Source organism: Ursus arctos, unplaced genomic scaffold, assembly GCF_023065955.2.
Source record: "Ursus arctos isolate Adak ecotype North America unplaced genomic scaffold, UrsArc2.0 scaffold_5, whole genome shotgun sequence".
NCBI lineage: Eukaryota > Metazoa > Chordata > Mammalia > Carnivora > Ursidae > Ursus > Ursus arctos.
In genome coordinates, this window is record NW_026623067.1 from 77,663,190 (window position 1) to 77,688,952 (window position 25,763).

The 25,763-nt window shown below is 34.9% G+C and overlaps 1 long non-coding RNA gene across 1 annotated transcript in view; it reads left to right on the top strand.

Moving 5' to 3' along the window:
- The first annotated feature begins 399 nt into the window (after window positions 1-399).
- The window catches only part of LOC113255056 (uncharacterized), an 86,476-nt gene continuing 61,112 nt past the window's right edge, over window positions 400-25,763 (top strand). The window contains exon 1 of the long non-coding RNA XR_006409469.3: window positions 400-651. This is a non-coding gene — a long non-coding RNA (uncharacterized LOC113255056). The remainder of the gene's footprint in view (window positions 652-25,763) is intronic.

Below are 25,763 nucleotides of genomic sequence, written 5' to 3' on the forward strand. Positions count from 1 at the left end.
TTTCCTCATGTAAGTTAACGAACTTTGAGTGTCTACAATATGTCATTTTATTTTTCACATCTGTCAGGACTGGCTGTCTAAAGGCCGCCCTCCGCCTGTGGGAGCAGAATGGTACAATAAGGGGAGGAGCAAATTTCATCCCCAACTAGCAACTCCTACTTCAGGCAAAGTGAGTTCCAACAAGAGAACGGGATGAAATGAACCCAAGACCGTCCAGACACACAAGGCGGTTAAAAATAAAAACAATAGTAATCATACAGATAGTCCCTTTTCTCACAGCGCCTGCTTAGAAAAGAAAGGCGTAGCTAACGGGAGATCTCGTGCGCTTGCTCAGTGTTGGCTTTAGGGTGGTACTCGAGACTCGGGAGTGCGCCTGCGCTTGGTGGGGGTGGGGTTTTGGCCGTGTGGAAAGCGTGCAGTAGTGTTTGCATCTCCCGCGCATTTCCAGAGGAAGTCGGCGATTTTGACGAGTTGGAACGGATCTATGGGGATTGTTTATCAAAGGCCAAGCCGTGATTTCAGGGCTTTAGGAGAGCTACCCGCAGTGAACCTGGAACTCCTCTCTACGTCAACAAAAATGGTAACTGGAGCAAGACCTTAACTTGCTCCTCAGAGGGTGGCTACTCTACCTTCCCTACAAAAGCAAAAAGGGTAACAAAACTCGTGTGGTAATGTTTGTATTTCTGTCTTGTTTCATGAACTACGTTTTAAACCTTTAAAAGACAATAACCTATTTTGGTACACCCCTCACATGTTAGGTATGGGTACTACATATGATCACAGAGGATTGTGGCCTCCTTCATTTCCAGCCACTGCTGTTTAGCCTTTCTCTGGGTTGAGTCTCAAAACTTTAAGCGTAAACTTTGGAGTTCATTATTTACAGAGTCCATTTTTTTCCTGCTGGTGTTCTACTGGCTGATGTGCCCAACTCTCCAGGGCCCTACTGAGTGTGTTGCTTTGTCCAAACAGAGTTAGCTTTTTCATAAAACCTGACTGTAGTTCCAAGGCAAGCAATTGAATATGCCCTTTCTTTCCAAGTCAGAATAGTTAATACTCTGAAACCGTAGAATACAGGCAGCAGAATAATCTTCTATCCCCTCTACACTACAACCTTTGGCTTCTTTTTTTTACACTCGAATGCAGTAAGCCTTTGATGAACCATGCTCAACTATTGGAAACCTCCACTGAAATGGACTTTTTCTTTCTGTACTTCACATAAGACATAAAAATGAAAAGTTTTTATGGAGCAAGAATGAGATGGGAAACACAAGTCATTTGGCTGTCTATTCCTAATCCAACATTCTAGCAGACATTGCTAATCTGTTAAGGCACAAACCTTATGTTACTTCTAAACTCTGCTTCAGACAACCACCACTAATTGATTGGATTTGGCTACAGTTGTCCTGTTTCTGGAGCATTCCAGAATCCAGAATCACACTGAGCCCAAATCTCTTCTACTTTCAATATTTATATATATATTTTAATACGATCATCTTAATCAGACCCTTGAAGAGTAAAAGTGATTCAGGTATTGTTCAGTATTCTGATTTACTTTGTCCTTCCATGCTTAGTAATGACAAAAAGTACACAATATTTTTTATTCACTCATTTACTATTTATTAAACATATATGCCAGATTTTTTGCTTGGTCCTGGGGAAAGAATCCTAACCCTTATGTTTTGAGGTAGAAGGACATGAATAGAAAAATAAGAGAATAATATGACAGAGGTGTGCAAAGGATTTAGCACATCATTATTACCTACTTCCAGGCCCCCATCATACACACACACACACACACACACACACACACACACACGAGTTTGTCCTCACAAGTTGCAGAGGATCTTGACTGTCTATGTATGAAAGTTCAAGCTTCTTTTCTTAGGTTAAATTGAACTTCTTAGACTGGCATTCAGGATCTTCAACAATCTGTATCATTGCTTACTTTCAAGTAACATACGCTCTTGCCTAATTGAACTGCTTTTTTTTTTTTTTTTTTTACAGTTCAATCAAGTACAGTTCCCCTGATTTCCTGCCATACTACCATTTCCCTTCATCTTTAATGCTTACCTTCCCATCTCCTTTTCCTTCTTTCTAGTCACCACATAAGTAAGTCGTACCTACCATTCATAAAACACTATGCATCCCATAAAGCTTTTCTTTATTATCCTGTGTTCAGGTTGCTGTAACAAATAACTACAAACTTGGTGGTTTAAAACCACAGAAATTTAGTCTTTTACAGTTTTGGACCATGCTCTCTCCAGAGGCTCAAAGGCACAATCTGTTTCTTTCCTCTTTCAGCTTCTGTTAGCATCTAGTGATTACTGGCCATTTCTCGGCTTGTGGTTGTATCACTCCATCTCTGCCTCTGTAGTCACATTGCCTTCTCCATTTTTGTGTATGTCTCCTTCTGTTTCTGTTTTATAAAAATACATGTCATTGCATTTAGTATCACAAGGATTGGACTTTAGTGGATACTGTGATGTACTACCCATCTGTCCCCCTCCAGAAATGAAGGACTTACTCCCCCCAGCTCCTCGAAGTGCTGCCAGCAGAAAATGCTCAGTAGTCAGCCTCCACTTGTGTTGCCTAGGTTGTTGGAGCTACCTCACCAAAGGTCATACTTCTTTCTGGGTTTCCCTGGATCCAATGACTGATTGACATAGATGTCTGAAGGCTCAAATTCTTTGCACCAGCTCAGCATAACTCAGCATGACTCTGAAGGATCATGTGATCTTTAAAACTCCTTGTAGAGTCAACTGCAGCCTCCCTTGGTACTTCATCATAGTTCAACCTCTTCCTTTGCTTACTCCTGTTCTTTCCCTGTTCTCCAGGGGTTGATCATAAGAGCACTTCTTATTAATACCCCTAATACAGTACAGGTCTCCTTCCTGAAGAACTTAACCTTTAACATTGTTCTTCTGGGCCCTCAGCTTGTGTTAATAGGACACTCCTATAAAAATGGAATAGGCAGGAGAAGACCCCCCCCCCCCCAACTGAGGCTTAATTCTGCCACTAACTAGCTTTTGGAGCTTGGGTACACTCTTTAACTTCTCTTATTCATACAAGTTTTTATTTTGAATGTTTATTATACAACATATTTTGGTAAACAAAACTCAGTTCCTTTCCTCAAGGAGCTTATAGGTCTAATGATTCTTATAGGTCTAATGATTTATTTATATTATGAAAGGACTGAACTTGAATTGCGTTTCTAAACCTTTTGTTAATTTAAGTCCCCATCTCAAGATCCATAGTCTCCATTCCACTGAGGTTGAGAATCACTGTCTTCTGTATATCCCTAGGAACCAAGAATAATTGGTTAAGATTTATTTTATGAAAATAAGATTCTTTCATATTGCAAATAGAAAATTATATAATGTGACAATATAGATATGCCTTTTCAAACTGTATCTCCCAAGCCTTAGTGATTTTGATAGCACCTGAGGAACTACTGGACAGTCACTTTGATTTCAGTTAGGACAGAAACCATATTAGTTATTTAAACATAGAAGTTAATATTAAGAATGATGAATTGGGCATAAAGCTAAATAGAAAACTGAAAATGGGAAAGGAGAATACTAAGACACCACAACTGCCACTGCTAAGGCTCAAGCAACTAAAATAAAATTGAAATGACTTAGAAGCTTAGGGAAGAGGCACTATGGACCTGAGACGCAGACCTCTGAGGAGGGGCACAGCCAGGTTGGTGATAATAGTTCTGGAGCATGAAGACTTGATAAGACTGGTTTGGCAAGTTTGGAACAACTGCAAACTAGATTCAGATGTTGCTATGGAAAGATGTTGCGGGGCTGAGTAAGTGTTGGGACAATGCTAACAAAAATGGTGTACCTAGGAAGCCTGGAGGAAGCAAACAGGAATCAGAGAGAGAAACAAATTAATTCTTCCTCCTTTAGGATTACTTTTCAGCAGAGTCCAATGTGGAGCCACCTGGCAAAGCAGAAATGTGGTTTACAAGGTTCCAGCCCTAGCATCAGAAAGTGGGGTTAGAGGTCTGGGTTTTGAAGCAGAGACAATAGCTTAATGGCTGGCACAATCTCTAAAAGATTTTTGAGATTTAATACTCTACTTGTCTGCCTTATAGACCTGCACAGGGTAATTATCAAGTAAGAATCTTTGTGGTTCATCTTTTTTTGGTGTGTTTTATTTTACGTACCTTGATTCAGAGAATAAATAACTTGTTTCAGATTTTTGATCTTCTATTTTATTGCTTTACTTGAACTAGTGGATGTACCAGTTTTAGTCTTGATGTTGTTATTTTGTTGTTTACAAGAATTAAAAGTAATCCCATTATTCTGTTAGATATTTTTAATAGATAAGGGCTCTTGGGTCCCCTAAAATAGTGTAATTGTTTTGATTACAAGTTAGAGCACTTGACCTATTATTCCAAGTTACTCTTCCAAATTTTAAGTGTTTCCACATACTAAATTTTATTTAGTTTTATGATTTTTTCTTTGAATAGTAAATCTGGGTTTTAAAAACATTTTTCAGACTATGGAGCATTTAACTGGTCTTCTGTTAGAATAGCTTTTTTTAGGCTAAGCTACTGCTTGAATTCCAAACTTAGTTAAACATTCTTACTATTCCCCTTTTAACATGGTTTAATATGTTACTCTTTAACGTTAAAACATTATTTGCTCACAAGGAGTTCTCATGAAAGTAGACTTTATATAAAATGTGGTATTAAACTTATAGTAGGAAATGATCAAATAAATAGAAAATATTAAAAATGAGGTTCAAAAGTGGAATCGTGGCTTAATTAGCTGACAAGTACTAAAAATGTCTGTTGACATGAACAAACGTATGAAAATGTAGTTATTTAGTCACTTCTGTTTATCAGTTGAAACTTTGGGTTCTAGTTAAGCTTAATGAAAGGTAGTACTCATGCCAGACCCCCAAATACTGCAAATTCTTTTCCATAAGTAAATTTATAAATACCTAAACAGCTGAAAGTCCGCCCTGAACAGAGCAGTTCACATACGGGTTCTTTCATCCTCATTTTGGGAAATCAGTGTTCTTAAGACATGTTCAAATGGTTCTACTTTTATTACTGCAGGTGTCCTTTTTCAAACAGGACTTCCAAGGATAAGATTGTGTAGTTCTCTTAGAATTCTCAACTTTGTTAAGCTGTCATCTACAGTTAGAGGACATCTGGAAATGTTGGAATTAGCTTTTAAAAAGTGACTGGGTTTCCCATAGTCCTCAATACTTTGCTACTCCAAACTCATTTATTAACCTACTAGAGAATTCTCATCAAGGAAGTCAGAACTTGGCTTTAACTGACCTGGTTGTCACCTGATTATTAGTTCATGTTGAACTGATTTGTTTTTCTGAACATATCTAACATATGTTAAGCCTATATGGAATAAAGCTCACACAGTGTAGTTTAGCCAAAAATAACCTATTGGCTGGTAGTTTTTAGAACTTTCACTATTTCTATAAATATTAGAAGCGATGTCTTCTAGTATTTCATATATGGCCTCTTTATAGTCACTGAAGGAATTATTTAGTTTGTGAATAAACTGAGCCTTTCTCTTGGGTTTTTCCTTTTGGTTCCTGCTCTAGGTGTTTTCCTACCTGTTTAACTCAGAGTAGGTGGATAAAAGTGAGGTGAAACAAAAACTGTGCTATTTTTATTGTTGTTTTTATTTTATTGGCTCAGATAAAATATTTCTTAAGAGTTTGAAAGCATTGCATTGAGGGTCCTGGCTTATCTAAGGATTTTTTTTTTCACTATTTTCTACTATTTCTCAGATCACTGAAAGTAGATCTCAATGATCTCAACATTAGTTTCTTTTTTTTTTTTTTCTTAAATGTCAAGATAGATCATAATTTATGCATGTTTTTAGGTATTTTAGGACTAAATTTTTAAAAGAAAAGCATTTTTATTTTTAAAAGTATATTCTGAATGTAGCATTTCATGTAAAACTTTTTCAGTAGTTTCTTTTTCAATGTTCATTTTTAATTTTGAAAGTATTTATAAGACTTGTTAGCGGAGTCTGCTAATTATTCTCAAAGCCCATTCTTCCCTTTTTCCTTTTAGCCATAGAAGCTGCTGATTTCCAGCTGGGCACATGGCGCCTAAGCTAGAAATGATATTTCCCAGCCTTGTTAGAACTAGTTGTGGTTACATGTCTAAATTTTTACCAATGGTGTGTGAGTAGAAATTATAAATGTACCTTCTGAATCTTGCCTTTAAAAAATTGGGTATGTAGATCCCTCTTTTATTCCATTCTTCTATAGACTGGACCTTAACTGTCGTGGTATTGAGCCAGCTTCAACCATGCAGATAAAGGCAATACTCTGAGGGGATATCTGAAAAATAATGTGGAAGGGCCCTGGTCCCTAGGTGACATCAAGAAGCAGTCTGCCTTCTGATTTCACTCTACTTGCCTAGCTCTGAATGTTACGTGAAAGAGCAATAAACTTCTACTTTATTTGAGCTACTGTATTTGGGGGTCTTTTGTTACAAAAGATTAGTTCTTAACCTAATAATACAGACAGGATTTTAAGTAAATATTTTTCTGATGGCTTGGAGTTTCAAAGGAGACTCTAGAGGTCAAGGTTTATAGACTTGGTAAAGGTGAATTGTCTATCCATTTCTTAGCCACCTACTTTGACATTTCCTTATGTTATGAATGGCTCTGCTAATAGTGAAGAACCAAATGTTGAAGATACATGTGAAGAGTTTGAATAAAATTGTTTCTTCAAGCTCTAAGTGGAACAAAGCAGTATTTCTAAATTTCTTTGTGATTTAAGTATATAACGAAATTTAATATTATTAATAGGTATATGGTGATTCCATATATCTATATAAAAGTTTATATATTCATTTTGAAAAAAAAAAACCTTTTAAATTGGATTTGCCATTGAGAAAATAGGACATTATTTTATATTCAGGGTAGCCTTATATCTAGCCATGTATGATGGCAGATAAATGTGTCATAAACCATAACTTACTTAGATAAGGAGGCATAAATCAACATTTTTCTTTCCTTTTGATATTTAAATATACCAAATAATACGAAATTGAGGTCTCTACCTCTCTTTTTCATACCTCTGATACAGAATGTGTATCACAAAAATATGGTTAACATTGTAACAGTTATCATCCATTGAATTTCTTCCTATTGATGAATTATGTATTTCTGGGATTTAAATAGCTGGCATTTAAAATTTAATTTTGATGAAGTACTTTTTGTTTTTGGGTATTGCATGGTTGGTAATAGTTTTATTAGCTTTTAAAATATCTTCTGAATAATGATCTTTCTAATTAAACTTGTAATGAGACACATTAGCTTACTAATCTGAATCTTTCATCATTTTTTACTTTAATTTTATCTTTAAGAATTTTAATAATAATTTAGAAACATGAAAATGCTTTTAATAGTCATCTTACTGACTGAAATATTGTAAATGTATACATCTACCTATCTTTCTAGAACTTCGAATCAAATCTTTTAGAAATAGTTTCTATTTCTCTGTAGAACTTCCCTATCTGTTTATTTATCATTTTTTTAAAGTATTTTTAAGTCTTTTTTAAAGTATTTGAACGTCTTTATAACAATCTTTTTAATGTCTTTTTTGCTACTTCCAACATTTGGGACATTTTGAGACCTTTTTCTGTTGACTCCTTTTTATCTTAATATGGGTCAGGTTTTAATTTTCTTAAATGTAACATTTTAAAAATTTTATACTGGACATTGTGGATGGCAGGTTGCAGGGATTCTGTATTATATTGTCTTCCTTTGGGTGTTGAGTGTCTTTTCTCTGGCAAATAAATTTGCTGGTTAAATTAGTAGAAGATGCTTTTATTTGTTAGAATTAGAATTTTGGTTTGTTAATGTAAGTCTGTTTCAGTCTTGTCCTTCATCCTAAGATTCTTCTCTTCTTTAAGGTTGTGGTTCTTACTGTTAAGGAATACCCTTTGTATGGCAGAGTTGCATCTGAGTATCGGAGGAAACTCTGCAAAATCTTTTCATTCCCTTTGGCCTGAATACAACATTTTCCGGGTTTGTGCAACTTCTCTTTTTTTTCATTCGACTATTAGCAGCTACTGTCTGTTGACCTCATGGAGTCTCAGTTTGAAATGCATAATTTGCATGTTGGCCAAAGCCCTGAGGAAACTCCTATTAATACTTTTGTGTAACCCCCTCATCACAACTCTGTCCTCCATGGATCCTGCCCCATAAATTCCAGTTGCTTCAATACCTCAACGTCTAATCTTTGCCTTGTCAGCTCAGTGAGGCCAGTACTTTCTACTGGAGCTCTTCCCCACTGCACTATGGTACAGAAAGAGCCCCAAAGCTTCCCTGATATGTTTCTCTTTTGTACTACTGGCTGCCTAATTTATAAAGGCTGTAAATAATATATTTTGCCCAGTAGATTTATGTAAAATCTTGTAAAGCTTTTCTTTTTTTTTTTTTAAATTTACTCTTCTTTTACAAAAGGTAGAAGAGGAGGAAAAACTTTCTGAATCATTTTATGAAACCAGTATTACTCTGACACCAACATAAAGATCTTGCAAGATAAAGATATTGTAAGAAAACTACAGACTGATATCTTTGTGAATGTGAAGCCCCAAATTCCTCCTCAACATGAATTCAGCAAACATATAAAAAGGATTATACACTGTGATTAAGGGGGGTTTATTCCAGGAATACAAGGCTGATTCAACATACAAAAACCAATCAATATAATAGACCATATTAATAAAATAAGCATAAAAACCTGTGATCACCTCAGAAGATACAGAAAAAGCATTTGAAGAAAACTGAGCACCTTTTCATGATAAAAATACTCAACATACAAGAAATACAGGAAATGTCTTCAACTTTATAAAGGGCATCTATGAAAAATACAAGGTTAACATTTTACTTAATTGTGAGAGACTGATAATTTTACTCCTAAGATTAGGAACAAGATAGCAATATTCACTCTAATCATTTCTATTCACCACTGTACTGAAGGAACAAGCTAGGACAGTTAGATAAGAAGAAATACAAGTCATCCAGATTGGAAAGGAAGAAGTAAAACTACCTGTATTCACAGATGACATGATGTTGTATATAGAAAATCCTCAGGAATGCACACACATACAAATGATCAGAGTAAATGAGTTCAGCAAGGCTGCAGTATACCTGATCAGTATGTAAAACTCTATTCTGTATCTGTTCACTTAGCAATAAATAATCTAAAAATGAAATTAAGGCAGTTTTATTTATTATAACATAAAAAAGAAAATGCTTAGAAATAAATTTAATGAAAGAAGTGTGAGACTTATACACTGAAAACTAAAAAACATTATTGAAAAAATTTTAAAAAGACCTAAATAAATAGAAATACAGGAATTGGAAGACTTAATGTTGTTAAGATGGAAATCCTTTCTAAATTGATCAAGAGAGTGATGTAATCCCTTTTAAAATAAAAATGCCTTTTTTGCTAGAATTGATAGGATGGTCCTTAAATTCATATGGAAAGAAAAGGGAGCCAGAGTAGTGAAACAATGTTGAAAAAGAACAAAGTTAGAGCAGAGACACTTCTTAATTTCAAAATTTACCTCAAAGTAATAGTACTCAAAACTGTGTGAGACTATATGAAGATTGACATACAGATCAATGAGAGTCCAGAAATGTTCTGGGACAACTAGATATCTATATGCATAAACATGAAGTTGGAACCTTACCTCACATTATATGCAAAAATTTAACTCAAAATGTTTTGAAAACCTGAATGTAGGAGCTCAAACTATGAAATTGTTAGAGGAAAGCATAGACATAAACCTTTGAGACCTTGGATTGGGTAATTGTTTCCTAGTGTTGACACTAAAAGCACAAGTGTAAAGGAAGAAGATACATAAATTGGATTTCATCACAACTTTACACTAACATTCATAGTAGCATTTCTTATAATAGCCAAACATGGACACAATCCAAATGTTCCTCAACTGACGACTGAATAAACAAAATGCGTTATATCCATACTATGGAAGAATTTTTTGCCAGAAAAAGGAATGAAGTACTGATTGTGCTATAAAATGGATGAATCTTGAAAACATTATACTAAATGAAAGAAGCAGATATACTAGGGTACATATTGCATTATTCCTTCTGCCAGAAATGTCCAAAATATGCAAATCCATGTAAACAAAATGTAGATTAGTGGTTGCCAGAGGAGGGGGAATATGGAATGACTTCTAATTGATATGGGGTTTTGTGGTATAATAAAATATAAATATTTGGTGTTTGTCCTGCATTTTGTAGCAGAGAACTCCTGAAAGTCTTGGAATTTACTCTTATTAAAAGAAAATTCAGAGCCTTACTTGATGTGAATATAATATTGGGTGAGAAACAAACTCATTGTAAACAGGGAGACATCAAACTCAAAAGTGGTTTGAAGCTCAGAGGCATGACTTTACAGGATGGCTTATAAAGTGAAAATGAGGAAGTTGTTTAACCTTTACAATAATTGGTTATTACAATGGAGATTTCCAGATGGCAGGGATTGGTTAAAAGTGATTATGTTATACTATTTTAGGAAGATGACTTAAGTTTTATTTATGATTTTCTGAGGCATTTACAAGAAATAATCTAAATTAAATTTTGTTTACATTCATGAAATAAGCTAGATTAAGTTTTGCTTGCATGGTTTTGTCTGCTGCCTGAGGGAATCTTTAAACCTGGTCTCCATTTTATTTTATTTTGACACTGCCTTTTGTATGGTAATGAAATGATTCCTGTGGGAATCCTAGATGGCTTTAGGATGGGAGTTGGTTGCCAGAGGGTTAGAACTTTCAGCCTCACCCACTGAATTTCCAGGGAAAGGAGAGGGGCTTGAGATTGAATTCAGTCAGCAATGGCCAATGATTTAATCAGCACCGCCTACAATATGAAATCTCAATTAAAAATCACTAAATATAGAGTTTTGAGAGTTTCTGGGTTGGTAAACACATTGATGTACTGGGAATGTGGCATCCCTTAGAGTACATGGAAGCTTTGTGCTAGCCCTCTTCCCCATACCTTGTTCTGTGTGTTCCATTTGGCTGTTCCTGAGTTGTACCCTTTATAATAAACCAGAAAATATAAGTAAAGTGGTTTATTGAGTTCTGTGAGCCATTTTAGTGAATTATTGAACACAGTAAGTTGTGGAAACTTCTGAATTTGTAGTTGGCTAGGCAGAAGTGTGGATAGCCTGAGCACCCCATTTGCACCCAGCATCTGAAGTAGACACAGTCTTGTGGGACTGAGCTCATCACCTGTGGGATCTGTTGGACACCCACTTGGTGTTGGAGAATTTGTTGGTGTGAAAAAAACTCTACATAGTTGGTGTCAGAAGTGTCAGAAGAAAGAACCGCATGTTTCTTTTAGGGATGGTGAAATGTTCTGGAATTACGTAGAGGTGACCATTGTACAACTTTGAGAATATACTAAAAGGCACTGAACTGTACACTTAAAATTACTCAGCTTTGTCATTCACAGCACAGTCCATGGTGTAGGGCACTTACCAACCCACCTGATCCCTTCATGCCCTCTTGTTCTAAGGACCTGTAAGGACCAGTTGACATTTAGCCTGGCTGTTCCTAGGCCCTGGGTTCTGTGACCAAGCCAAATACATCTAGCTCTTGTGTGTGAGATGAGGCAGCGGTATAATTTCCACCTGACCCTGTGGGAGTGTTGCTGTGTACCCATCCTGTCCTCTTCCTTGACATCCAAAAAAAAAAATAAATAAAAATTTCTCTGCTTTGAGGATGCAGGAGCCAACCTGAAAGAACCAATGGTCAAAGATGGAATAATTTGAGCAATAAAATAAATAGCAATAGTATTAAATTATATCCCAAAGAATAAAATAGATATTTGTGAGTAAATACTGATTCAAATAAATAATTGAATAAATAAATGAATGAAGGACAAAACACAAATATTTTTTTACCAAAGAATTCCCAAATTATAAATGTAAAAATAATGAGGGACATAGAAAATCATAGCACAGCTCAGTAATGATTCATGATTCAGTACTGATTCAGTACTGATGAATGCTAAAATTAGGGGGCAACACTATTAGGAGAAACAGGATATTTGCATAGCCTGAAAGTGTCTCTTTCCAAATATTTATTAATTATTCTGATGACTTAACATATGTGTACAAATGCTTTGATACTTCTCTCTCTGAGGTTGAGTTTAATTCTCCCCCCTTCAGGGTGATCAGGATTTTAGGGACTTACTTCTCATAAATAGAGTAGAAAGGGAAAAATAGTAATTTTATCATTAAAAAACTGGCTGCCATTACTTTAATCAAATGATTAAGTTTACCATCAACAGATAAGTAATGTTGATATCATATACCTTGTGATATCATGTGATGATAACCTCTATAGTAGTCACAAAAATTCCTAACCCTGGTATCGTCATGAGAAAAAAAAGCAAGCAAGCCCAAATTGAGGAACATTCTACAAAATACTGTACTAGTACCTTACAAAAGTGTCAAAGTCATGAAAAACAAAGAAAGACTAAGGAATTCACAGATATTGGAGGAGACTAAGTAGACGTCAAGACTATCTTGATATCCTGGTTTGGATCCTGGAACTAAAAAAGAGCATTACTCAAAAAAAACACTGAAATCTGAATTTTAGTTAGTGTTGCCCCCATTTGACTTCCTAGTTTTGATAAGTTTATCATGTTTATGTAAGATGTTAAGATTGGGAGGTTAAAGGAAGCTGTCCCTTTATAATATTTCTGTAAATATAAGCTTTTTTCAAATAAAGTTTTAAATATTACTATAATTTGCATTCTCTGAATTTCCTCTTTTTCTTTATCAGGTAAATCCCTCAGAAAGAATCCTCTTAGAAATAATATGTGACTGGGGCATCTGGGGGCTCAGTCAGTTAACTGCCTGCCTTTGGCTCAGGTCATGATCCTGGGGTCCTGGGATCCAGTCCCACATGGAGCCCTGCATGGAGCCCCGCATGGCATCCAGCTCTCTGCTCATCAGGGAGCCTGTTTCTCCCTCTCCCTCTGCTCCCCTGCTCCTGCTGTCTCTCAATCCCTGTTTCTCTCTCTCTATCTCAAATAAATAAAATCTTAAAAAAAAATTATGTGACTAAACAAAAAAAAAAATACATGACTAACCCTGAATTCTGTGGGCTATTTACTATTGCTATGGAAAAGAAATGGTCTTTACAACCCTCATCAAACTAATTATTATATTTTAAAATCTGTAACAATGTATTTTTGTTCCCATGAATCCCCATTTTTGAAAAATTTGAGTATTACAGACTTCTTGTTCTATTAAATAATTCGAACATATATTTAAATTCAGGTGTCATATTTCAATTTATATTTTTAATTTTTTTTATCTTTTTTTAAGATTTTATTAATTTATTTGAGAGAGAGCGGAAGTGATCACAGAGGGAGAGGGAGATGTAGACTCACTGCTGAGTGGAGAGCCCCATGTGGGACTTGATCCCAGGACTCTGAAATCATGACCTGAGCTAAAGGCAAAGCCAAAGGCTTAACCAACTGAGCCACCCAGGCACCCCTCAATTTATTTTAATTTAAAATATAATGTAGATTATTTTGCCTTTCAATAATGATAAAAATCAGATTAAACTAATGTTATGCTATGAGAGTTAATATTTATTTACATTTTGTAGTCTACCAGTTTCCAAAAGGTTCTTGAATTCGGTCACAGTAAAAAGACACAAATAGTTATTTCAAAGCCATGTTTGAGAAAAATATTTAAGGACATGGAAAGGTAATTGTTACATTAAAAATAGTTACACAGGTTCTATAATATTTTCATAGTTTTGTTAGAATAAATGTGTAACCTGGAAGAACATATACCAAAATTTTAACAGGAGTAATCATTTTTGAGTTGTGTGGTATTTAAAATTTTTCTTTTCCCTTTCTGCATTTTCAAAAGTATGTACAATGTATGTCATTACCTTTGTAATCAGAAAAACATAATAAATCTTAAAAACATGCATGTATATGTTTAATAGGATAGGTAAAGACACATTGGAACGCAGACAAAAAGTAAATACATTTTGTTCTGAATAAATGAACCTAAAATTTACAAGGTTTGTTCACTTCCTGTGGCTTATAAAACAGATACAAATTGTTCAAGGGCTTTTCTGTGGTAAGGCACTTCTCTTGTGGAGATAACTGCACTATCCTGTAGGGTTTTTAATTAAATGTAAGGGAATTAAATTAAATGTAAATGTAAAGTGTTTAACACAGTGCCTGGGCATAATAAATATACAATGATTTTTATCTGAGAAAGAGAAACTGAAGGGAGGTCAATGTGGATGGAGAGTGAGGCAGAATGCTGTGCCATTGAGGAGGAGAAGTAGGCAAGGGCCAAGTCAGACTGTGTTAGGATTTTGGACTGTGTTCTGCGGTAAGGTAAGAGACACCAAGGGTTTTAAACAAGGTGTGACAGAATCATATTTGTATTTTGAAAAGAATATGCAGGCTGCTATTTGGAGACTGGAAAACAGAGGAGCCAGGGTACATGGTCTTTTCTGTGGACTGTATGTTTATGAGTTGGACATCTTTGATATAAACCAATGCTTTAAAATCCTTTCCATGAGTACACACCGGGAATCTTAGCTTCTTAACTTTTATTTTGACGTAGGCATAGGACACTTGCAAGCCATACAGCAACTTTGTTGTTGTTGTTTTAAGTAATCTCTACACCCAACCTACAGCTCAAACCCACAACCCCAAGATTAAGAATTGCATGCTCCACCGACTGAGCCAGCCAGGCGCCCCTGTTATTGGTATTTTTTGAACAAACTTGTCAGTGTAGGGCCATCATTTGGTAACGGATAGGCGGGATGCCAACAAAGCAGACCAGCCTTTCATGTGGCTCTGCAGTATGATGCATGCTATTTTTGATTTCCTTGTTCTGCCCCGCTGGAGTCTTAGGTGATGCCTGCCTTTTACATGGAAGCTTTGTTTCCTCTCCAGGTTTTATTACTTTAGCCCCCAGAGAAGAAATGACAGCTCGGTAACATAGGTGCTATCACTTGTTTATTCCCTACCCATCTTGGATTTTTCCCCCTCCTTGGATTGTCAGAATCCTTAGAAGAGCACTCCACGTAGCTAGCAGATTGTTAGAGTTAGCAAGAGCATCGGGACCTATTAACATTCCTGATTCAAACACGTGGTTTATTGCTGGCATCCAGATGTTATATCTCACTGCTGCCATTCTTTGCATGCAGGTCCTAACTAATTGATCTGTGTCTAACTACAGCTGCTATAAATACCTTTGTTTTTTCCATCTTTTGGTGTGCAGCCTTTGGCTTCTTATACTTCATGTCAGCTCTGGTCTCACCCATTCCCTCTTCACTTTATCTAATTAACCTTATTCTATTGCTGTCCACTTTCTAGGTTGATCATATCCAGGTCGTCCTGAATATCTTTCTTCAGGGGTAAACATGAAGAGAGAAACTGAAATATTAATTGTTGAAATAATGTGATATGTAAGATTTGCATTTAAATACTCTAGTAAAACCATTCAACAAAAGAGTGGTAGAACCAAAGGGGAAAATGACATGCTAAAAAATGACAGAATGTTGATACTTGTTAAAGTTGGGTGATGGCTATGTTATACTATTCCTTTTGAATATGTATGGATTTTCCATAGTAAAAAGTGAAAAAGACACGTGGAGGATTCAAACATACTAACTTGCAAACAAGTAGAGATTCTGGACACATGGGACAGAAGTACTGGAAGCAGTTGCATTAAGGTGGAAAAGGAGGTATTCTGTATTTTGTTAATGTATGGTATAGGCCAATCATGTTGCCTTCTCATATATTGCTCTTTTCTGAGGGATTCTTTATGGAGATCACTATCTTTTGTTCAAGTATACCCCACTATCCTGGTTATCGTTGACTGACCCAGGGATGGGGTCTTAAACAAAACATCTATCTTCAATAGCACAGTGTCTCAACTTGGGCACTATTGGCATTTTAGACTATACAATTTTTATGTGGGTTCTGTCCTCTACAGTGAGGATGTTTAGCAGCATTGAGTACCCACTAGATGCCAGTAGCACTTCCTCCCGTATTTCCAGTAGTGATATCCAGAAATGTCTCCAGACATTGCCAGATGTCCGTGGGAGGCAGAATCGCCCCTTGTTGTGAACCAATGAAATACAGGGATATGAATTTATAGTTAGGTTCCATCTTTATGGGTGCTGGCTGACTTGATTTGGATATTTAGATGCCATAATTTTTCCATGCTATATTAAAAGGTTGATTGTATTATAAATAAATAATAATTTAAAAATAGAAGACTTCAGGTTTCCCTACATGTTTGCTACAATAATATAACTTGTTTTAAGCCCAGGCCCCCTGATTTTTCATCTTTATCATATGCGGTCTTAATTTTTTTTTGTATAAAATATTCTTAGGATCATGATTTCCCCAACATCTGCATATTTTACAAAATCTTTAGTATATTATTCTTTTCATCATTTACAGAATACTATTTTTTCTTTTTCCTTGTTTTGGTTTTCAGATACAATTATGTAGGGGTAATTTTTATTTTTAAAATTAATGTGAATTTTACAGTGTCTTTGGAAATGTAGCCTTCACATGGATGGGAGAGTCTGGAAATTTATTTGATAAATTTTGTGGTTCTGGGCACAGTGTAAATGAAACATTTTCAGGTGCTACAGTATATAAATAAATGAATGTTTTTCCTGGCTCAGTTATGTACCATAACTAGCCAACAATTCTTGTATTAACTTTTTCAACTCAATGGAAGCGTACTAGTATATACTTCTGATTTAATAAAATCCTCAAAATAGGTTTTTGTGCTAATATATTTATAACATGCAGGTGTTTGACACAACAACATAAATTACATGTACGTAAAATTGGTTCAGGGAAATACCGAAATGTGCTAGGGAGGATATTAAAATATATTTGAATGTTTATTTTAAAATTCAGCTTGAACATTTTTCAGAACTGTTAAAGTTCATAGCTCTATTATATGATTCATTTTTTTCTGTTAAGTTCTAATCTTGTATGATTTTTATCATTTCTCTATTTTTCTTAAAGTGATTTTATTTAGTCTAGTTGTTTAGTTTCTTCTTTTTTTTGGAGCACACAGAGATCTGATTTGTGAAAAATCCATATAATTATTCTTAGGAATCTTATTTATCAGCTCATTCTATTATGCTTCCCTATGGAAACTTGGATAGTTTATGGTTACCTTGCTCCACAAGAACCACAAACCTGCTGGTCACTTAGAATGACAGTTATATTTGTCTGTTATGCTAAAAAATATAGGTCACATTTATGGGGTGCCTGGGTGGCTCAGTCGTTAAGCGTCTGCCTTCGACTCAGGGTGTGATCCTGGAGTCCCGGGATCGAGCCCCACATCAGGCTCCTCCACTGGGAGCCTGCTTCTTCCTCTCCCACTCCCCCTGCTTGTGTTCCCTCTCTCGCTGGCTGTCTCTATCTCTGTCAAATGAATAAATAAAATCTTAAAAAAAAAATATAGGTCACATTTTGAAGTGATTTTAAAGAGATGACACTATGAAATGCATTATTTTTAAAGAGTATTTATTTATTTATTTATTTTAGAGCAAGAGCGGGGTGGGGGTGGAGGTGGGGAGAGTGAGGGACAAACAGACTCCATGCTGAGTGGGGCTCAGTCCCAGGACCCTGAGATCATGACCTGAGATAAAACCAAGAGTTGGGGGTGGGGGAGCGCCTGGGTGGCTCAGTCCTTAAGTGTCTGCCTTTGGTTCAGGTTGTGATCCGCATGGGCTCCCTGCTCTGTGGGAAGCCTGCTTCTCCCTCTCACACTCCCCTTGCTTGTGTTCCCTCTCTCACTGTCTCTCTCTGTCAAATAAATAAATAAAATCTTAAAAATAAATAAAATAAATAAATAAATAAAATCAAGAGTCGGATGTTTAACCAACTGAGCCACCCAGGCCCCCTTAAATGCATTATTTTTAAAAGATAATTTAATTCAGTGAAGGGTCATCTCCGAAATTAAAGCATCCTAATTTAATTTTCCTCTTAAAAGGTATTTATTTAAAAAAATGGTTATTGAGTGCTCACCCAATAACAGTGTTCTTTTTGATCATTGTTTCACACCCATGACCTGAAATGGATTTTTCAAGTAAGAAAGAGTAAGAAAAAATTGACATGAGGAAAAAGAGAATTAATAATTAGAGAATTAAATAGGATAACTATATAATTAATAACATAAATTAAGAAAATTACTGAATATGCATTTATTTTTAGAGTAATACCCACATAACCAAGGTCCTCGCCTCCTTTAGTTTTTAGCTAAATGTCCTCTTCCCAGACACCTATTCTGACCACCCAGTTTGCAATGGTAATTCTCATCCTCACCCACCCTGTACTCCCAATCTTCCCATAATTTACTCTGTATTTTAATAGCATTAATCTCTTGCCGAAATACCATATGTATAATGTTTGTTATTAATTGTCTCTGTCTCCTGTCCCCATTCCCCCAATTCCCACAAAATATAGGCTCTTAAGGGAGTTTTGTCTGTTCTATATGCTTGTCATGCAGATGCCTGCTGCATGGCAGTTCAGTGTAATAGGAGGATCTTTAATTATCTGCAATTCTAGCAGTTGGGTCTCCGTTAACTGCCATTTCTCCTGTTGTTTTGTTGTTGTTTTATTATCCATTCAAATAAGAACTCTGAAAGATCTTGAAGTATGACCTGAATGAGCAAAAAATACCAAAAACTCTGTTTGGAATGAATTTTAGGGTTTAGTATTTTAATAAAATTATTGTTTCTTCAAAATGATAGTAGTTACTGCTTTGGACCAAATGCCTATGCCATATACTTTACATGTACTTTCTGTTTGTCCTCTTGCCATCTCTAATGAGGTGGACAGTGTTACTCCCAGTGTTACTCACAGATGAGGAAACAAACTCAGAGAGGTTAAGTACTTCTAAACGGCAGATTTAGAAATTAAACTCAATTAGAAATTAAACTCAAGTCAACTTGAATTCAAAGTCCATGTGTTTTTGTTTTTTTAAAGTTGACTAATTGAAAGGAGACTTCTCTATTACTAGTATTTAATACATATATATATATATATATATCCTTTAATCAGAAATCCCACTCCATGACCATATTGAATAAAATATTTAGTAAAGTTTACGGTATAATTATTAGATAGCACACAATAGTCTTACTTATTTTACTCATTTATTAAAATACTTGTGTCCTACCATGTGCTAGGTGCTAGGTATGCCACAATGAAAAAAGCAGACATGGTGCCTGCCTTTAAGGAACTTGTAGTCTCCTGGGGAAAACAGATCTATCACTAAAGATTCAGAACTCCATCCCATCCCTACCTCTCACTCCAAGTTATCATTAAAAGTAGAAAATATTCTGATATCATCCAGATTTTATTCTGTTTTTCTAGAACATATGGTTAAATTTTTGTTTTATCAAGGATCTCATCAGGGTTATATGGTCTGATGATCCCCTGAATCCTTTCTTCTCACATGCTTGAGTCTTCACACACCCTGAATCTATAAGGAAAAGTCCAAACAATAGCGATAGCAATAGTTTGTTTTCAATGCTTTCTTTTATTCTATTATGATGAGAGCAAGGTTTTTTGTATTATAATCTGTTTCTGAAAATATCAAAATTTTTTTTTAAAGATTTTATTTATTTATTTGACAGAGATAGAGACAGCCAGCGAGAGAGGGAACACAAGCAGGGGGAGTGGGAGAGGAAGAAGCAGGCTCATAGCAGAGGAGCCTGATGTGGGGCTCGATCCCATAATGCCAGGATCACGCCCTGAGCCGAAGGCAGACGCTTAACTGCTGTGCCACCCAAGCGCCCCTGAAAATATCAAATTCTGAAACACCAGGTTGAGCTGAGAACAGACATGCTGATCATTTTTAGGTCTTTCACACAATGGTCTATTCAACCTGTTTGTGGTAATTTATTAATAATTTGATTTTGAATATGTTTAGTTTTCATCAATTTTTTAATTTATCTTCATAAAACTTTTTCAGGGTCAATATTGTCATTTGTACTGGATTTTAACCAAGTCTTATATAGAGATGAATTCTGAGTAATAGGGAAAATTACTCATGAAATGAAGAATTTAATAAATTCTTGATTTTTCAATCCAATGTAGTATCCCAAGTTGCAGTGTACTAAATGATATAGTTACTTTTAAGATAATTTGGTGTTTCTTTATTTTACAAATATCCCTATGATATTTGTTTGTTTTTCCTATGAATCAAAGATAAATAGCAGGAAGACAAACCATGGCATTCGCCAATCCGCTTTTCAATAACTGATCTCTTCGGCCACTTTTCTCTTTCTCTTTGTGTTTGCATTAAGTGTAATCCTTTCAGAGTTTAATTTGCTTTTGAAACTATGGTTTTTAAAAGGACTTTTAAGTAATCTCTTATTAATGGAATGTAGATCTTAAAACTGGAATATTTTGATAATTTGGACTTTGACATCCAATACACAATTCAGATCAGATATTCTAATAGAGTGTTTTATCTTTGTTCTTTTAGAGTAATTTAAGATTGGAAGCACTTCTAGTTTAGTGTTCCTTAAAACCACATGAAATAGTAAGGGGAAACCCAAATAAGGGTCATGAGGTTTCTTTGCATCTGCATTAGGATTTTCCAACCTGGGAAAGTCAAGGGTTAAGAAAAAATACAATTAAACATCTCAGTGGTTTTGAGAAGTTGTATTAATTTGGATGCTTGGATCCTGAATTCTCAAATTTCTAGTGCAGGGATCAGAGAGAACTATAGTGTGGAGAATTTAAATAGCCAGTTGGTATGTTGAGTCTGGCCTACAGATATATTTTGTTTGACATGCATGGTGTTTTTTAAAAGTGTGAATTAAGTAAGTGTTTAACAGCTGAGTATTTTGATACAAAAATTCAGATTTCTAACCTCTGGGAAATTAGAATATCTGGCACAGTAAGCCTGCTTCCCACAAAGAAACAATAAGCTGAGTTGAGTGAGGGCACCTTTTTGATCATTTTCCAGTTTACCATATTTCCCACCACTCCCTGTTCTTGCACAGTGACATGTCGTGTCAGTTACCAATTATCATTGTGCATGCACTGACACTTTTTCTTATATTTGATCTGTAGTGATGAGTTTGCATCCCGTATCATAGAGGGTATGTTCTTTCTGGAAAGTCTTTTCTCAGAACGCTCTTCCCAGTCTTCTTAGGCCCTCTCTTCCCAGTGCCCCTATAGCATCTTGTTTATATCTCCCTTTAGTACATACCATTTGGTAATTTTCCTTGCTAGGCATGACCTTTTTTAAAATCAGGATCTTATATTATATTGTTTCCTCAGAGGATTCAATAGTGTGTGGACACTTAAATAGTGCTGAATTTATACTTGTTTCTTATAAATCAGAAAAGATAGATTCTAGGATACAAGTGCATTTCCAGGAATATTTTCTTATGAGGCTGTAATATTTGTTATTAAAACTCATTGAGAGTTCTTCTGATTGTTGTTGCAGAGCAATGCCAGAGCTAGGGGGAGGCATGAGAGGTTCCCAGGGTAAAAGTTTAAGGAGGCACTCCCTTTCAGGGTCAGGTAAGTGCCTCCTTAGATTTTATGCCATGGGAGCTTCTCTTGCCTCCATATTACCAGCACTGTTTCTGAATTTTAGCTTCTAGCTTAAAAATAAAATATTTGTTCTGATTGGAAAGGCTATAGAAACATGGATCTAGATTGTTTTTAAATGAAAAAAAAATCACAAGAGAATATATTGTTATTTTTAAAAATTTATACTCTGGATACTTTAAAAATTTTCTCTTTGTCATTGGTTTCTAAGCAACTTGATTATGATGTGCTTGGGTATATTCATGTTTCTTTTGCTTGGGGTTTGTTGAGTTCTTCGATCTGGAAGTTTATAGTTTTCATCACATTTGGAAAAATTTCAGACTTTATTTCTTCAAATATTTTTTCTGTCCTCTCTCTTTTATCTTTAGAGACCCTAATTACACATGTATTGGGTTACTTGAAGTTGCCTCACAGCTTACTGATACACCATTCATTTTTTTTTTCCAGTCTTTTTTTCTCTTTGGGTTTCACTTTGATTAGTTTCTATTGTTATGGCTTCAAGTTCACTAATGTTTTCTTCTTTGATATCTAATCTGCTATTAGTCCTAGCCAATATTTTTTTATTTTAGATATTTTTAGTTTTTACATCGAGAAGTTTGATTTGGGCTTGGCATTTCTTTTACATCTAAACATAACATGCTCAATTTTTCCTGTAGTTTCTTTATATACGGAATATAGTGATGGTGGCTGTTTTAAGGTCCCTTTTTTCTTAAATCTATCTGTGTCATTTCTGGGTTGGTTTTGATGATTAATTTTTCTCTGCTTTATGGCTTGTGCTTTTCTGCTTTTTTGCTGGTCTGGTAATTTTTTATTAGATGCCAGCCACTGTAATTTTAGTATGTTGGTCGTCGTGTATTTTTGTTCCTAAAATAGTCTTGAGATTTGTCTGTGACTCAGTTAAGTTTCCTATAAATAGTTTCATCTTTTCTGGGTGACATGAACATTTAAGACGGTGAATGGAAAGGAAGGAAATATCAGGGAAGAAAGCTGTGAGAAGAGAATTATCTTGGAAGCCAAGGGATAGTTTTAAGAGACAGAGAAAGTATATGGGTCACATGCTCTTTTATTTGATGCAGAGAATATTCTGCAATCTTGTGAGCAGAAATAAGATTATAAAGGGTGGAACAGTAAGTGAAGGGATGTCCTCTCCTCCTCCTCCTCTTTCTTCTTCCAGTCTCTTAGATTCTCTTTTATCTTCTATTTTTCTCCATTCCTTTAACAAATAGACTAACAACCTTATGACGAAATATAGTTTATTTCTAAAACATATACTTTTAAAAAAAATTCAGATATTATTCAGATATTATCCATAGAATGTAATACTTCTACTTTAGGAGGTTATTAGTAACTACCAACCTTTATTTAATTGGGTATATTTTTAAAGATTGGAAGAATATATATATCTTTAGCTTTAGGTTTCAAAATATAAAGGAAAATCCTAAGTAAATTTCTCATCATTCCTGTGTGCAGAGTTTCCTAGTTCAGGTCTGAAACAGCAGCTTTAGTTCTTTTCCATATAACACATTATAATTTCATATAGCATCAGCCTTAACTGTTAGTGGTAAAATAGCAATTGGTGACAGTCATAGAAGACCAAAGCATCCCTTTATACATTTCTTCAATAAAAGATATAAAAACTTTTAAAATAATCAATATGTTAGAATTAATAAAAGTGGAATTTCAAAAATTTTAAGGTAATTCATCAGATAATGCTTTCTTTTGATAAGGAAACAATAAAGAAGATTTGAGCATGGTCTTGAGCATGGTGTAATCACATAATGTGTAGTTTATTGAGAATGTGTTTAAAATAAATAAGTTGTGAAATTAGATCTAAGGAAATGGATTCACTAGTGTTAGAAATAGTTCTGAAAGCATCATTAATGAGTTTGGCTTCTGCCTTTCTTCTATTACTTATCGACCTGTGGTCTTAAGCAAGTTACTTAAATTCTTTTGGGGAACATAGGTGGCTCAGTTGGTTAAGCATTTGACTTTGATTTCAGCATGATCTCTGGATCATGAGATCTAGCCCTGCATCAGGCTCTGCTCAGGCACAGAGTCTGCTCGTCTCTCTCTATCCCTCTCTGCCCTTCCCCTCACCTCTCTCTCTCAAATAAATAAATAAATAAATAAATGAATAAATAAATAAATAAAATCTTTAAAAAATTCTCTGATCTTCACTTTCCTTACTTGTAAATTATAATATATTTTGACCTTGAAGTTCATAGGCTGGTCTTGCAGAGCAAATGATGAACAAATGTGTGAAATATCTTGAAGTATTAGATGTAGTTGTGGTATTTCAAGCCATTAAATATCATCTGTCATTACTGAAACTCATTGGGTTCTAACTGTCTTATTATTTTATCCTGAATAGCATCCAGTTACTGATTTTCTCCCCTAAAAGTACAGAACAGATTTATTTTAAGATAACAATTCTACTTGAATCAACTATGGGCCCTGCAGAGCTGTTCTGTATGTGATATTATTGAGGAGTAAATGGGGACTAATTTGAGGCTTTGGCCACATTCTTGAGATCCTTGTGATCAGCCACTTACAAAATAGAATTATAATCTCATGCCCTATTGAGAATAAATAAAGATTATATTAGTGAAATAGAAATGTTGATTGTCTTTGCTTTGTTGCCTGTGTACATTCTGTGAAGATAGTAGAAATAAGGAAGAAGGAAGTGGTGATCTTAGACTGCTTTACTGGCAAATAATTTGTTCTTGTGATTTATTTTCTAACAGAAAGATTTACTTTGATATTTTCTATTTTATTATGTGTGCTTTCTAAAGCCCATTCATTCCTAGTACTTTGAATAATTGCAAAGAATATTTACTAAAATAGTAAATGATAAATTCATGTATTATAAGAAATTGAGAACTTAATGTTACAGAAAAATGAGGATCGCGGAATTTTATGAGGATGTGTTTAGATTAGAAAACAACACTGGTATCACAGAGAGCAGATCTTGTGTATGTTAATGTATAGTAAATGAGAAAAGATAGATGCTGTTATGCATAATATGAATAGTCTATTTTGTATTTGAAGCTTTTCTGGGAATAATATTCACAATCTTTACCAAGAAATCTATGTTATTTTGTTGCTCTGACAGCACAGTATAACTCTCATTTGATTTTTTACATGATAAAAGTAAAAATGTAAGGAGAACTTTAAAAAAACCTATCATGATACCTTGGAAGTCAGGAATAACAGAATTTCACAAGTCTAATAAGATAGACACCATAATGTCAATATTTGTGTACTGATGAATGTGAGTTGTGAAATTTGGCTCCAGTTGCCAGATGCTTTAGAGCCTTGCAATTTAAAATTACATTAGTAATGAAAACTAATGAACACAAAATTTCCATTTTTGAAAAACAGCCCTACCCAACTTGCACCGTTTTAGAGAAAAATAACTTTAGATAGTTTTGGCAAGTGCTGATTAAATATTTGGATCTGATTTTGTGCACACAGGGCACATTTTATTCATTACATTAACCACACAGTAAATAAATGAATACTACAGTCATTTACTTTCCTTAGTATAACTAAAAAATCAAGTATTAAGTGGAATAAATATGTAGAAATGGAAAAGTAATGAGGAATCCTATGCACAAAAACCTAACATTCTTGTATCTGCCCTTTACATTTTTCTTGAAATATAACTGAATAATCCCAATTGTATTTCTTCTTTTTAAATTTAAATTCAATTCAGTTAACATATAGTGTATTATTAGTTTCAGGAGTAGAATTTAGTGATTCTGAATTCTACATCAGTTGCATATAATACCGAGTGCTCATTACATCAAGTGCCCTCCTTAATGCCCATCACCCAGTTACCCTAGCCCCCCACCCACCTCCCCTCCAGCAACTCTCAGTTTGTTTCCTATAGTTAAGAGTCTCTTATGGTGTGCCTCCCTCTTTGTTTTTACCTAATTTTATTTTTCCTTCCCTTCCCCTATGCTCATATTTTGTTTTTTAAATTCCACATATGATTGAAATCATATGGTATTTGTCTTTCTCTGACTTATTTCGCTTAGCATAATACCCTCCAGTTCCATCCATGTTGTTGCAAATGGCAGGATTTCATTCTTTTTGATGACTGAGTAGTATTCCAATATA